General features: G+C 41.1%; 1 protein-coding gene across 5 annotated transcripts in view; it reads left to right on the top strand.

Moving 5' to 3' along the window:
* Positions 1-12,504, top strand: part of CSRNP3 (cysteine and serine rich nuclear protein 3) — a 96,903-nt gene that overhangs the window by 57,263 nt on the left and 27,136 nt on the right. Inside the window, exon 1 of one of the 5 annotated variants that reach the window (XM_064717635.1) lies at positions 186-396. The exons of the other annotated variants lie outside the window; for them this stretch is intronic. The gene's annotated coding sequence lies outside the window, so the exon portion shown is untranslated. Of the gene's footprint in view, positions 1-185; positions 397-12,504 lie in introns of those variants that run through there. 5 annotated transcript variants of the gene reach the window in all.

The raw sequence follows: 12,504 nt of genomic DNA, 5'->3' as shown, positions 1-12,504 counted from the left end.
GGCGCGGGCGCTGCCGCCCGGGGCGAGGGGCGGGGGGCCGTGCCCAGCATGCCCCGCGGCGGGGCGGGGCCGGGCCATGCAAATGCGGGGGCGGGGCCGCGGCGCGCGGAGGGCGCGGGCCGGTACGGCGGGCGCGGGCCGGGCGGCGGAGCCGCGGCCGCTCCGGCCCCTCCGCGGCAGCGGCCGGACCCGGGAGCAGGCGGGGCCCGGCTGCCTCCGCCGCTGCCTGCGCTCCTGCCCGCGCTGCGGGCGGGGCCGGGACCCCGCGGCCCGCGCGCTTCGGCCGTCGGAAATGTGCTGTGGCTTACAGGGCATCATTTTCCATTCGCAAACATTGCTGATACCTAAGCGAAGGTGCTTTGCAGTCCCTGCTTTAAAACGGTTCTCCTGTAAAAGGTAATTTTATATTGCAATCCTGATGCAGCTTGGCATCTCAGAACGCAGGCCTGTTCGTGTTTTAGACAATAGATTAGAAAAGATATGTAAAAGTACTTTTTCACCGTACTTACGTGCAGCTATTAATTTATTTTACAGAGAACCCTGGTAATATCGCAGTAACACCTGCAGTATGTACCATAAGATTGGATGAGATAACACTGAACATGACACTCTATGCTAATTTAAATTGAGAAAATACAGCAATATACAGTCATACAATTATCATATAATTACTATATTCGTCTAAAATGAGTATGGTGGATTTTAAATTTAAGAGTTGGTTAGGTACTTACAGTAAGTGCATACAGAGATAAAATTAACAGTGTGCAGTAAAATAACAATAAGCGTCTCTACAGAACAACATTCCCACTGTTACAGTGGAATCACAACTTTGAAATACACCTGTCTTGTCTATTTATATGGGAAAGAAACAATAAAGCAAAGGTTTTTTTCTGTGGATTAGGCTCTTCATATTCTAAAAAATTCCCAGTGTCAAGTTTTTTAAGAAAGCTTAAAGAACAAATTCCTGAAGCAAAAAGGTGTTCTGTGTTGCTACCAAGTTATGGTAATTTTAAGACAATCTTTTCTTTACCCATTCTCTAAACTCTATTGAAAGTGTGATTATGTAAACATTTTATGCTGCGATTTGAATGGTGGCTGTTGAGTCTCTTTTAGAATCATAAATAGAACCAAATCTTTATGTACGTATCAGGCATTTTGAAGACAGAGACGTGATTTTGATCTCTCATGTTACTGGAGTTTTGTGTTAATTACACTGTCTTAATTTATTTCTGGATCTGAGGAGCCCAAATCTGGTGTGCAATGTTTTGGTTTGAGGATGCAGTGTTTGCTGTATATCTTAGGTTTTGGTCTGCATTGTTTACCAGAAAGAGGAATTTGCATTTATTGTGAAATGTCTTGCTTTAGACAGATGCAGTAGTTGACTTAATGAAGTTTAAGTTAAATATAAATTGAAGACTTGTAAGTCATGGTTTAGCGTACACAGTGGCAAATGTTTGGAAACTTAATTCCAAAGCTTAAATATTTTCCCTGAGATAGCAACAAATGATTGTCTCATCTAAAACTTTTGCTTGCTCTTAAAATGTACTTCTAGTAACTGAACCTTGAAGTTTAGAGATGTTTTCCCTTTGAACATGCAGGTGGAAAGTCAGGTTGAAGCAAGGCAGCTGTCATATATTGCTGCATTGGTAAAGATGTCTTAAAGATAAATTTACATGCAGTCTGTCAGTATCTCTTTTTGCTTTTGCTCTGAGCCAGACATGATGCTGAGAAAAAATGGATTATGGATGTGCCCTTTTCTCAATGAAATATCCCCAAACACATCACATCTTTAGAATGCTGATACCACTTAAAGTCCTACCAGTTTTGATCACTGTTGCTTCATTGCTCTTTTATAGGCTTTTTTGACCCTGGAACAGGGATTGAGTGTAGATAAAAGACAGATACGACTCATCTACAAATGTACAGAAGATGAAAATATTTACTAGGTTAAAACAGCTCTGAGATAAATAGCATGCCTTTAATTTCTCCATCTCTCCACAGATATGGATACAGTATTCTAATGAAACTTGTGATAAATGGGAGATGTGAGTAATTGATCCCAAAAAAAAAAAGACAAAACAAACTGGAAAATTGTGGCCTTTTTCTTTTCCCACATTTGCATAAAATTCTTCCCTACAGCTCCCCTATCTCTACACCCACCCTACAAAAAGAGGTTTGTATTTTTAGCACCTCTGCTTCAGTTTTCCATTACTTCAAATAATTTTTCCACAAAAAATAGGGAAAACGGGAAAAGGAGTAAAAGCTTGTACTGGCATAACAATTTGATGGAAAATTCACTTAATATATGTAACTGGACAACTTCAATATTGTAAAGTTAAGGATAAAAGGAAGAGGAACTGCTTGATTTTTTTTTTAAGGCTTTTCTATGCTTAAATGCAAAAATATGAGCAAGGATGCTTCTTAAAAACTAGCATCCAAATGCATTGGACAATTTGCATTCAGGCTTTCAGATGGAAAGATCCATGGCTTTTGTTTAGTACTTCATAAATAATTTCATGGAATATATAACTTGAAGTCCTGATTGATTTTGGGGCTGGTTTGTATCCTGCTCTTTCATAAGCAGCAGGGATTTGCATATTTATTCCATTGTCTAATGTGAAGTAGGAAATGTGGGCTGCAGAGTATGGAGCCTGACCCTCATCAGTCGTTCTGAGCGATACGGGCAGGAACTACAACATCATTTACCGATGGCAGCTTCTCCTTCTCGCGTGCTTGTTGGATTCTGAGGAAATGCAAGCAGCGATACCATTATGTAGTGGGAGGCTGCAGAGTAAATAAGCCTCTGTGGTATTTGTAGCTCTCATTAGCATGCTGCCCCTTCATTACATTTATTTATTCAATTCTGGCAAATCATTTCTGTGCACGCCTATAAGGAGGTGATATTTTGTCCGTGCTGCCGGGGGATGGAGGCTGCGGGCCCAGCCCGGGCTGCGGGGCCGCGCTGTGTGTGCGGCGGGGCCGGAGCGGCCCCAGGCCCTGCTGGGCACCCCAGCTCGGGAACAAGGCTCCTTCTCTAACACATGTCGGGAACAGGGCTTCCCTCGCAAACACATCTCGGAACAAGGCTTCCCTCTCTTAACACATCTCCCCGGGCTGCTGTGAGCGGGCCGGTCTGTGCCCGTGGCCTGTCCCACCTGAGGCGCGCCCGGCTCCTCCTCCTGGGGTGGTGGAATTGGCTGACATGGTGCTGCTGCAGGAGGAGGTCGGGTGTTTGGAATAGGGATATGATGAACTTCTTAGTGATTTAAAATTTGTTCTTTGTCATTATTGAGCAGAGTCTGCTTTAAATGTATCATGAATGTGTTAACAAGGAAGCTGGATTGCAGATGTTGTTAGTTGCACTTCCTAAGCGATAGCCATCTCTAGTAAATGCCATTTGTAGGGGGTGATAGGGTAAACAAAAATTGTTGAAAGGACAAAATGTGTTTGTTAATTGATTTTAGTGTGGAAATCAAATGGTAGCACTGCTTACTTCCAACATGGACTGTGACAGCTGAGCAGGCTATTCTTAAGCAAATATTTTGACTTTTAAATATTTTATTTTAGGGGCAGGAAGGGAAATCCCACAACTCAGGGGGGAATTGACTCCCAGAGTTGCCATTGTTTTGCTGTCTTGTTGTAACAGAGTCTTTATGGAAGAATTCACTTTCAGAGTAGCCAGAGGTTTAACTTTGTAGCTTTCAATTAAATTGCTCAGTTGTTTACTATTATGCTTCTCACCTACTCTTGCTTCTAAACAAACATCTTTCATTAATAAAATGGAAAAGTGGAAATTGCACAGTATTAACCTTTTTGCTCCTTTGGAAAAGACAGAGTGATCAGGGATTTAATAAAGCAAAATGCATCAAATAATAAAAGGAACCCACTTCAGGTAGGAAGTGTAAGCCACATACCTTCACAGCAGTGCTTTCAGGAGAGTGTAGGGCAGATAATTAATTTTGTCCCAGCAGACTCCCCTGGCTGAAGTGGTGCTGAATGGTCATAAGGTGCTTACAAGTCAGGCAATGAGATGGCAGTGGGCTCGCTGCTCAGCTCCTATTCATCATTGTCTCAGTGACAAGAGTGCCTTGGGAATTGCATGGGAACATGCTTATTATTAGACCTGCAGCTCTTCTGTCAGCTTTCTAAGGAAGTTTTCAGCTTTGAATTATAAAGCAAACTGAAAAGAATTCTTAGACGTGTTTATTAGTATACAAGTCACTACAGGCATAAACCAAATTTTCTTTAGCATAAAAAAAAAGTGAAGAGAGTCAACATTCAATTTTAACACAGCTGGGAATGTAATTTCAGGTTCATCTTACTGTGGACTGTCATGTTGTGTTAGCACCACAGGCCCTTCCTTTGGGTGCCTTTGTGCTGATTATGTACAGGTGAGTAAGAACCTCTGGGGAATTTTTGCTGGCCACAAATATGAAATTACTATTGGAAATTTTGCCAGTAATTGAATATATGCTTTTAAAGTAATTTCTGAGGTTTTCAGTTATTGAAAATACAGAGAAGACTTACAGAGAAACGTTTTACTTTATTGATAATGCTTATTTTGTCTCTCTTCATGAAAAAAAAAGTCTCATTCTATTGACCATGGTCACTAAATCTGAGACTTCGAAATCTTAGTGTGGCTGATCTTTTTGACTCATTTTGTAAGGAAATTAGGTTTGTGCAGTTATGCTTTCTCTGTGCCTGTAATATTGTTCAATACGTCTTTCATATTTTCCTAATTAGTTTTTTTAACCTGTTAGCTCATATCAGCTGAGCTTGAAGCAGAAGCAGTTAATCTTCTTCAAGTATTGTGCAAATGGGTGGTGAGATGGGAAAGAGAGATTGCTAGTTCACACCAGTAAAAAACAATTTGCGCTGTGGCTAAGACCCTGATTATCAAAGTAACCACATAGAGGAAAGCTTAAACACCATGACCCTGGGGAAGAGCATCAGTGAAGCAGCCCTCATACTGTGCCTTGGGTAATCCATCCAGAAGAGACAAATCCATAAATAGTAAAGGTCCATTTGTTCCTCAGATTTTTTCTTTCTTTTTTTTTTTTTTTTGTAAATTTGAAATTAAATTCTTCTCATTTTTAGCTGATAGCTGAGTAACTTATTTTTACTTTGTGTCCTTCTTAGAAGATTAGGTCAATTCCTTACATATATGTCAGTGGCAGAAGAAGACTTCATGGTTGTGTTGTATGAATTCAATGTTTCCTGCGTTCAGTAATTTGTTGTGTGTGTTAAGGGGTCTTTTTATGGTGAATTTCCCTCATCAGTGTTTAATTGTGAAATAATATTATTTCTAAAAATCTCCAGTTTTTAAAAAAAATAAATATATTGTTTTTCAGAGTTGAATAGATACACCATGAACGGTGCAAAGTCAAAAAGCAAATCCTAGAAACAAATAGCAATTTTACATCTTCTATTTTTGTGTAATTTTTTTTTCTGGACTTGAATATATACTTAGGACTGTCTTGGGTGTGCATGAAAAATGCAGATTGTAGCATTATAGTTTGGTTGTGCATTGTCCTTGATCTAGATAGAAAGCTTGAATTATTATAGCCATAAAGCTATTTTTGAAGATAGCAATTTCAAAACATCAGAGCCTTCCAGTAGATATTAATAATTTATATTTTCCAGTACGAATAGTTTTATTGACTTTATTCTCTAGGGAGAAAGATGCACTTAAACATATTTTTACTAATTTTGGCTCTACTTGAGGCCAAGCCTTGAATGAAGTCATGATTTTACTGTCATGCCATGGAGCTACAATCAATTCATTGGTGGCAATTGAATGTTGGCTCCTGCTGACCAAATTTTTTTTTTTTGTTTTTAGGGGCCTGTTTTATTCTTCCTCAGATATTGTTGCTGATGAAAATAATGTGTTTCTTGGTATTTTCCTAGCTGTTTAGTTTCTACCATTTTCTTTCAGCTTTTTAGTAAAAAATAGCAACAGAGTTTTGCGCTACCAAAGAAGCCAGTCTGTAACTTTACATGACTACTAATAGCTGTGCCAAATATTTACTTGGAGTCTTTAAAATATGCACAGCACAGATTTTATTAGAGAATTGGGTTAATTATGTTCTTTCTAATGTCAGCATTTATTAAAAAGATAAAAACAAGCTGTTATTGGACATTTTTATGCTTTCGATGTTTAAAAAAAAAGCAGAAAAAGGAAAAAAAAATTAAAAATCCCATCAGTCAAAAATCTTTTGATTGGTTCCTTATAAGTCATTTGATGCAATGAACCAAGATCATACAATAAATTTTAAATGTCTTGTTGCTGAAGTCCAAAGAATATATTCTGACTGTTGAAGTGTTGGGGCTCCGCACTGTTTTTCATGTGTTCCCTCACTGAACCTGGAAACTCCTGGAGCGCCCAGATCTGTCCGTGCTTGCATTGGAACAGCAGAAGGTATTCCTGTAGCTGTGCCTTTTTTTGAGTGGATGTGACAAGGCAAAGGCATGAGGTTGGTCAAAATCATCTGCCCAGCTGGAATTTGAGCGCTGAAGGGAGGAGAGTGGTAACAGTGTCCATTAGGGAACGTGCTGAGCATGTCTATTGTGTAACGCTGCAGCAGCGCTGAAACGCAAATGGCTGCTGGCTGAGCACAGGCAGGGCCTCAGTATCACAGGATTTGCTGCATAATAAGCTGAGACCCTTTTTCATGCCACCTCTGTGGTGAGTTCTTATATTTGTTAAAGCATAGTAAATGTGTACGTTAAATGTATATATGTAATTAAATTTCACCAGTGTATGACAAAAGAACACCTATGTTAGAAGAGCAACAAAATTTCCTTTATTTGTTAAATAATTATTACTAAATAGCATAATTTTTCTATCTTATGACCCTCTACTGTGTATTTATTTTGATATCCAAAGAAGTGTGTATTTACACTTCTGAGGTGCCTGTTGAATCTAAAGATGTATTTCACAGGGGTGCTGCAAATGGTCTGTGTTAGGGCAGTGCTCTGCTCCACAGATCAGTTCTGCTCCAAAGCTGTGTGTATTAGTACAGCTGATCCGCTTTTGCTGATTGTGCTGCTTGCTCAAAGTGAGCTGAGCTAATGCAAAACCACCTTAGGTAGATGTTCAGATACATAGCCCAGATGAACACCATGAATGGTAACACTCAACTTTGAGGACCCCTCTATTTTTGTATACCACCCTCTTTATAACTGCCTCCAGTGATCATGACAGAGCATGGCTTTGCTATTCCATTTATATTTCTTTTAAATAGTGAAGGAAATTTGAAACAGTATTTTTGTCTGAGTCCCACTTCTGTATGAAAGTAATCTTTTCATAACCTTTTGCTTCAATCCCTTCTCATGATTTTTTCTTTCTTCAGTTTTGCCTCTTTCATTGTGGTGTTACTCGGCCTGTATTACCATTTTCAAAACCCAACTAATTCAGGCAATTTTTCATGTTTTTAGGCACATCTTTGACATTTCTCAAAACATCTCTACTAAGAATTTCCAGTCTTTTCAGTAATATTCTTTGGAGTGAGAATGCTTTTCAACCACTGCAGTTGCAAAATTTTTAACTAGTGTTGGTTTTTAACGCAGATAAAACAGTTTATCTCTTTTTCCTTTTAAAAATTTTTTGCCAAGTTTAGACATGTGGAACATACATATGTAACTTGTAATGAAGATGAGAGAAAATAGGTAAAAAGCAAGAGAGTGAGAGTAAGCTTTTCATGTTCCCGCTCCAGAAGAAGCCATTTAGAGGTCAGAATAGCCAGCATAATTGATTCCTGCCAGAGGCAGTATGAATTTATATCTTTACCCTTGACTTGACTTTTAGCCTATATTTGTTTAGCCATTTAAATTGTTGTAGCCATTTCTTCCAACCATGCCCTTGGCAGTCTCATTGTTGACACTTTCACTACACTTCCTCTGCATTTGAAGTCATAATGCCTGGAAATATTTTTGAAAGCAAGCACGTAGGCTACAACTACGTACTGTGTAACTCTAATCCCAAGAGTTAAAGCTTTCTCAATTAAAGCAAGCATTGTGTAATATAAGGTGTATTTCCTCACAGGGAAGTTCTGACTAGGTATTGAAATTGTAATTTTGATGTTACGTTAGCTGGAATATGCAAGCGTAATGCTTTAAAGAGGTAATTAAAGCTTTTAGAGAGAGAAGTTGATTTTAAGGAGTCCAGAAGATAAATTACAGGAATTCAGTTGCCTTTTATTGAAGGGGGGAGAAGGGGGAAATTTATGTTCATAAACAGAATTTTGGTAATTAATAAGCTAAACTGTCATTCCCCCAGAGATCCTACTATTTAATACATCTGCTTTGTGTATCAAACATTTCTTTTTGAAGTGTTTTAGAATTGATCAGTATCCCGTTGTATTTGAAGACAAGGCAGAATTACAGAGCCAGCAAAGCTGCTCTTTACTGATGCAGAGGTGCAAGGAGGAGTGTGAGGATGGCTGAAATTCCCTGTCCTTCCAATGGCTCTTTGAGCAGGAATTGTTTTTCTCTTGTGCTGAGGTTTGGCTGTAGTCATTGAGGACTGCAGGTCTTCTGCTTCTCAGTAAGGTTTCAGGATTAGTCTCTAAGTCACATCCACTTAATGAAGTGCACTTGGAGGTTCGATGCTGCAGAGAAACGTTTTAATCCCCCGTGTCCCTGTGGTTACCCTTCAGCATGGAGCCGTGCTCGGGCTGTTGGAGCTCCCTGTGCTCCACAGTCACAGTCCAGTATTTCCTGAAGGGAGGTACTCTGCCCTTCCCTTTCAAGAGCAGAGCATAGGTCACTCTTCATCTCAGAACATCATTCTTGTAAAGACCTGCTGCTGAATGGGTCTCTTGTTAATTTACAAAGCAGCGCAGCTAAGAAATCCACCCAGGTGCTGGAGAGCAGAGTCTGTTGTGCAGTACCTGCTGCCCCTAAGCTGTAGCTTAGTGGAGAGCATCCTAGTCCTTGGTTTAGGTGGAGACCATTTTGCTGTATAGAAAATAATGCCAAGATTCATCGTCCAAAGAGGGTGGGCACAGGTAGCAGCCAAGTGCTGTATTTACCAGCCTTTGGGTACATAAACAATTGCTCATGGGTTTGGGTCTGCCCAGCATTTCTGTCCTTTTTCCTTCTCAACATGCTTTGCACTCATAATAGATTTTCCTTTTGTTCTTGGTCACCTTACTTGGAAGAGCACGAAGTTTCAGGCTCCCAGGGAGACCTCAACTGGCTCAGATATCTCAACTCTCTGTAACTTTGGGTATGTGTAGAAGTGCCTTTATGTTAGGGGAAGTTGAAAGTGAGAGCCTGGAAAAGCTTACATGCCTTTGAAGAAGACAATTTGGTGACAGATTGGCAGAGCCTTCTAGGAAGGGGGTTTTGGTCTGAGGGACGACCAGTGACAAGGACACTGGAGTAATTTCAAAGTTTCTGGCTACTCCAGTGAAAGCGACTGTTGTTTTCACTGTCAGCAGGCAATAATCAGCCATTTGTATGTCCCTGTGCTCTTACAGGGGGGACACAGCTGTAGCTGTGAGGTGTCAAAGTGTACCTGTTGAGGTGGCACATCACTCCCTCTGTTCTTGTTTTATAGCCTAGGAAATATGGCACCAGTTCCAAGAGCAGGCACGTGTTGGCTCTATTGGGGACCAGTGCTCCCTCTACACTATTCCCCTGAGCTACACCTTCTGATGGGATTCTGCATCTTGTTGTAGGGATTATTAACTCAGAATTTGAAGAATCTGAATAGTAAACAAGTGCTCAAGTGTTTCAGACCTGCGTGGTTTCTTGCTCATTTTCTCTTCCTTGTTCTTGCTGATGAATGCTTTAGTTCCCACATCAAAAGAGGAGTAGTGTCAGCAAGAGGCTGTGTGGCTTTGGGGAGCTCCCCAGGGGCAGGCAGGCTGTGAAGGGTTGCATTGCTGTGAGGTTGGGAGCGTAGGCAGGAACGTTCCAGGTGCTTTCCAGCAGCTGCAGCCATTGGACAGCTGCCCCAGCTTGGGGATGCAGGACTTAATGTGCAGTTCCATTTCTGTCTCCATTGCTGCTCCCTACCTGCACACCCCCAAATATAAAGGTGTTTCCTAATTCTGTACAGGATCAGCAGATGCCCTCTACCTCCCATGTAATGTAATCCCTACTGAAATGGAAATACCACTGTAATACAGCAACAAGATGTCAGTGATTCTTTTCAGCTGTCCCCACTTTGTGGGGGGTATCTGTGTAGTCCTGCCTAGTACAGCATGCTGCTGGACACTGCTGCCTTCCTGCTGCTCACTGTCCAAAATATTGCAGAGATAGAAACTGCAGTGATTTTGAAGGGGGTGTCCCTATAGTTTCAGAAGATGTGTTTTGTTGTGGTTTTTTTTCTTCGCACAGAAAACTAATAAGAAACTTGTTGCCTCAGGAGACCAAGTTAAGTGAATTTCTAAGAGGCTGGGCACTGTCATGTAGCAATATTTCAAGTCTCATGCTTAGGGGAAATTGGCTGTAAGGATGAGGAAGCAGAGCTGTGTATCTGCAGTTGTTTTGGCAGGATTTTGCATCCCATTGCTTTCCATTGAAGCATTAAATAGTGACTACTGCTGGAGACAGGATATTAAACTTGGTACAATCTCATGTGTGTTTTTTAGAGCTTTTGATTCTCAAGAAGTGAATGAACTCCCTTATTATAAAACTTCTGTTCTAATCCTTGCAATTTAATAATATCATTAAAATGTTGTATAATGTGTATGCAATTTAAAGTTTTGACTTAGAAAGGCAAGTTCAAACCTGCTCATAAGTCCCTCCTGCTGTGCTTAGGAGCTGGCAGGCAAAGTAAAATGCTTTGTCAGCAAAGCAAAACAAGTAATTAGAACTGAACTTCTTTGCACTGGGAAGAAACCACTGTGCTCTTGCCACCTCAACCCATGAATTTCATATAGACAGGTTTCAGTGTTTGTGGAATTATGATCTGGAATTAGTCTCACAGACTCTGTAAGATGGTGAGTCCTACTTTTTATTTGGTTTTTATTTTTTTTTTTTTTGTTGTTGTTTTGTTTTGTTTTACTTTCTCTCTCTTTTTTTTTTTTTTTTGGTAGTTCTCATTCTCATATACCCACCTTTATCTTGCCATGACTTTATACCATGCTGAAAGGTTGCAATTCTCTTCACACTGTCGCTTTCTTTTTTTTTTTTTTCCAGGAAAGAAACTGGTGTTGGGGCTTGAAGGGAGCTGTAGAATACATGGGAGACATTGAAACGACTTAGTATGAGGCCAAGAGTGAGCAAAGATAGCAGAGTACCAGCTGCTGAAGGGCTGTGCTTGCAGGGTCAGAGCACAGCAGCTACATCCCTGAGACTGCCCCTGTACTAATTGAAAAGATAAGACAGACATGGGCTAGGGACAGCATTCTCTGGCTTCTGCTGCCAAGTGGCAGGACACAGCTCTTGTCCACAATGGTTGGGCTGTCAGGCCTCTGCCAAAACCCAGGTGCCCTCATCCAGCCTGCCTGCTGGGAATGGTTCTGGCACCTGCTTCATCCTGCATAATCCAGGAGAGCAAGAGGAGGCCTGAGCCAAAGCCCTGAAATGTGCTAATTGTTAAACATGTTGGCCAGTACTGGAATCTCTGCTTCAACCTTGTCTTCTTTAGTAGCCACTTAGCCCAGCTTATGCAAACTTCCTCACAGATATATTGGGGTTTTAAACACAGAGCCATGGAAATGTTGGTTGGAAGGGAGTTCTGGAGGGTGTCCAGTTCAGCTTCCTGGAAGGAGCAAATGTGGCTGGTCCAGAATTAAGGAATCCTAAAGGTAGTTATAGAGATTTTAATAGTTCTGTTTCATGAGCAGTGTAAATGAATTTTTTATTTTTCTTGCTTTCAGTGGGATTGAGCAGAACCCTTTGTCAAATCCTAAGTGCTGGGTTGTGTGTCCCAGACAAGTAGAATGTGTCATCAATCCCAGACAAAGTTTTTGCCTGGGTAAGTGTTAGGAGCATTTGTTTTGCAGTGCTGCAGGCAGGATGGTGGCAGCTCTGTGTGCCCTGGGCAGGCTCCAGCTGTTCTTGATCTCTCCTCAGTTAGTTAATTAGATGCAATATTTCCACCTCTGCTGTGTCACGGTTTAGGGAGGCACTCCCCAGTTTAGTGCTCCCACAAACTCTCCAAACTCATTCACTCTCCCTCCCCCCCTGCAGTGGCTGGAGAGGAGAATAGGAGGCAAAAAAGGTAAAGATTGTGGGTTCAGATAAGAACAATTTACTGGAAATGGCAGTGAGATAAGGAGAGGGACAGTAAGGGCAACAATATTCATGACAGAGAGTACAAGAAATGTTACTGCTCCCTGTGGAAACCCACAACAGACAACACCAGCTCTCTCTGCCTTGGAATTGGAGCCATCAGGAACTTCTACTCCCCAGAAAAGACTCCCTTCCCCCTGCCCCCAGTAATGATGTGAGGTGGTACAGAATAACCTTGTTGTCCTGGCCCTGCCCTCTCTGGACTATTAAAAAAAATTAACTCTGTCCTGGCTGGAATCAGAACATGCTGCTAAA

Source organism: Zonotrichia leucophrys, chromosome 7, assembly GCF_028769735.1.
Source record: "Zonotrichia leucophrys gambelii isolate GWCS_2022_RI chromosome 7, RI_Zleu_2.0, whole genome shotgun sequence".
Classification (NCBI taxonomy): Eukaryota; Metazoa; Chordata; class Aves; order Passeriformes; family Passerellidae; genus Zonotrichia; species Zonotrichia leucophrys.
The sequence above is the reverse complement of the archived record's forward strand: the minus strand, read 5'-3'. Positions and strand labels throughout refer to the sequence as shown.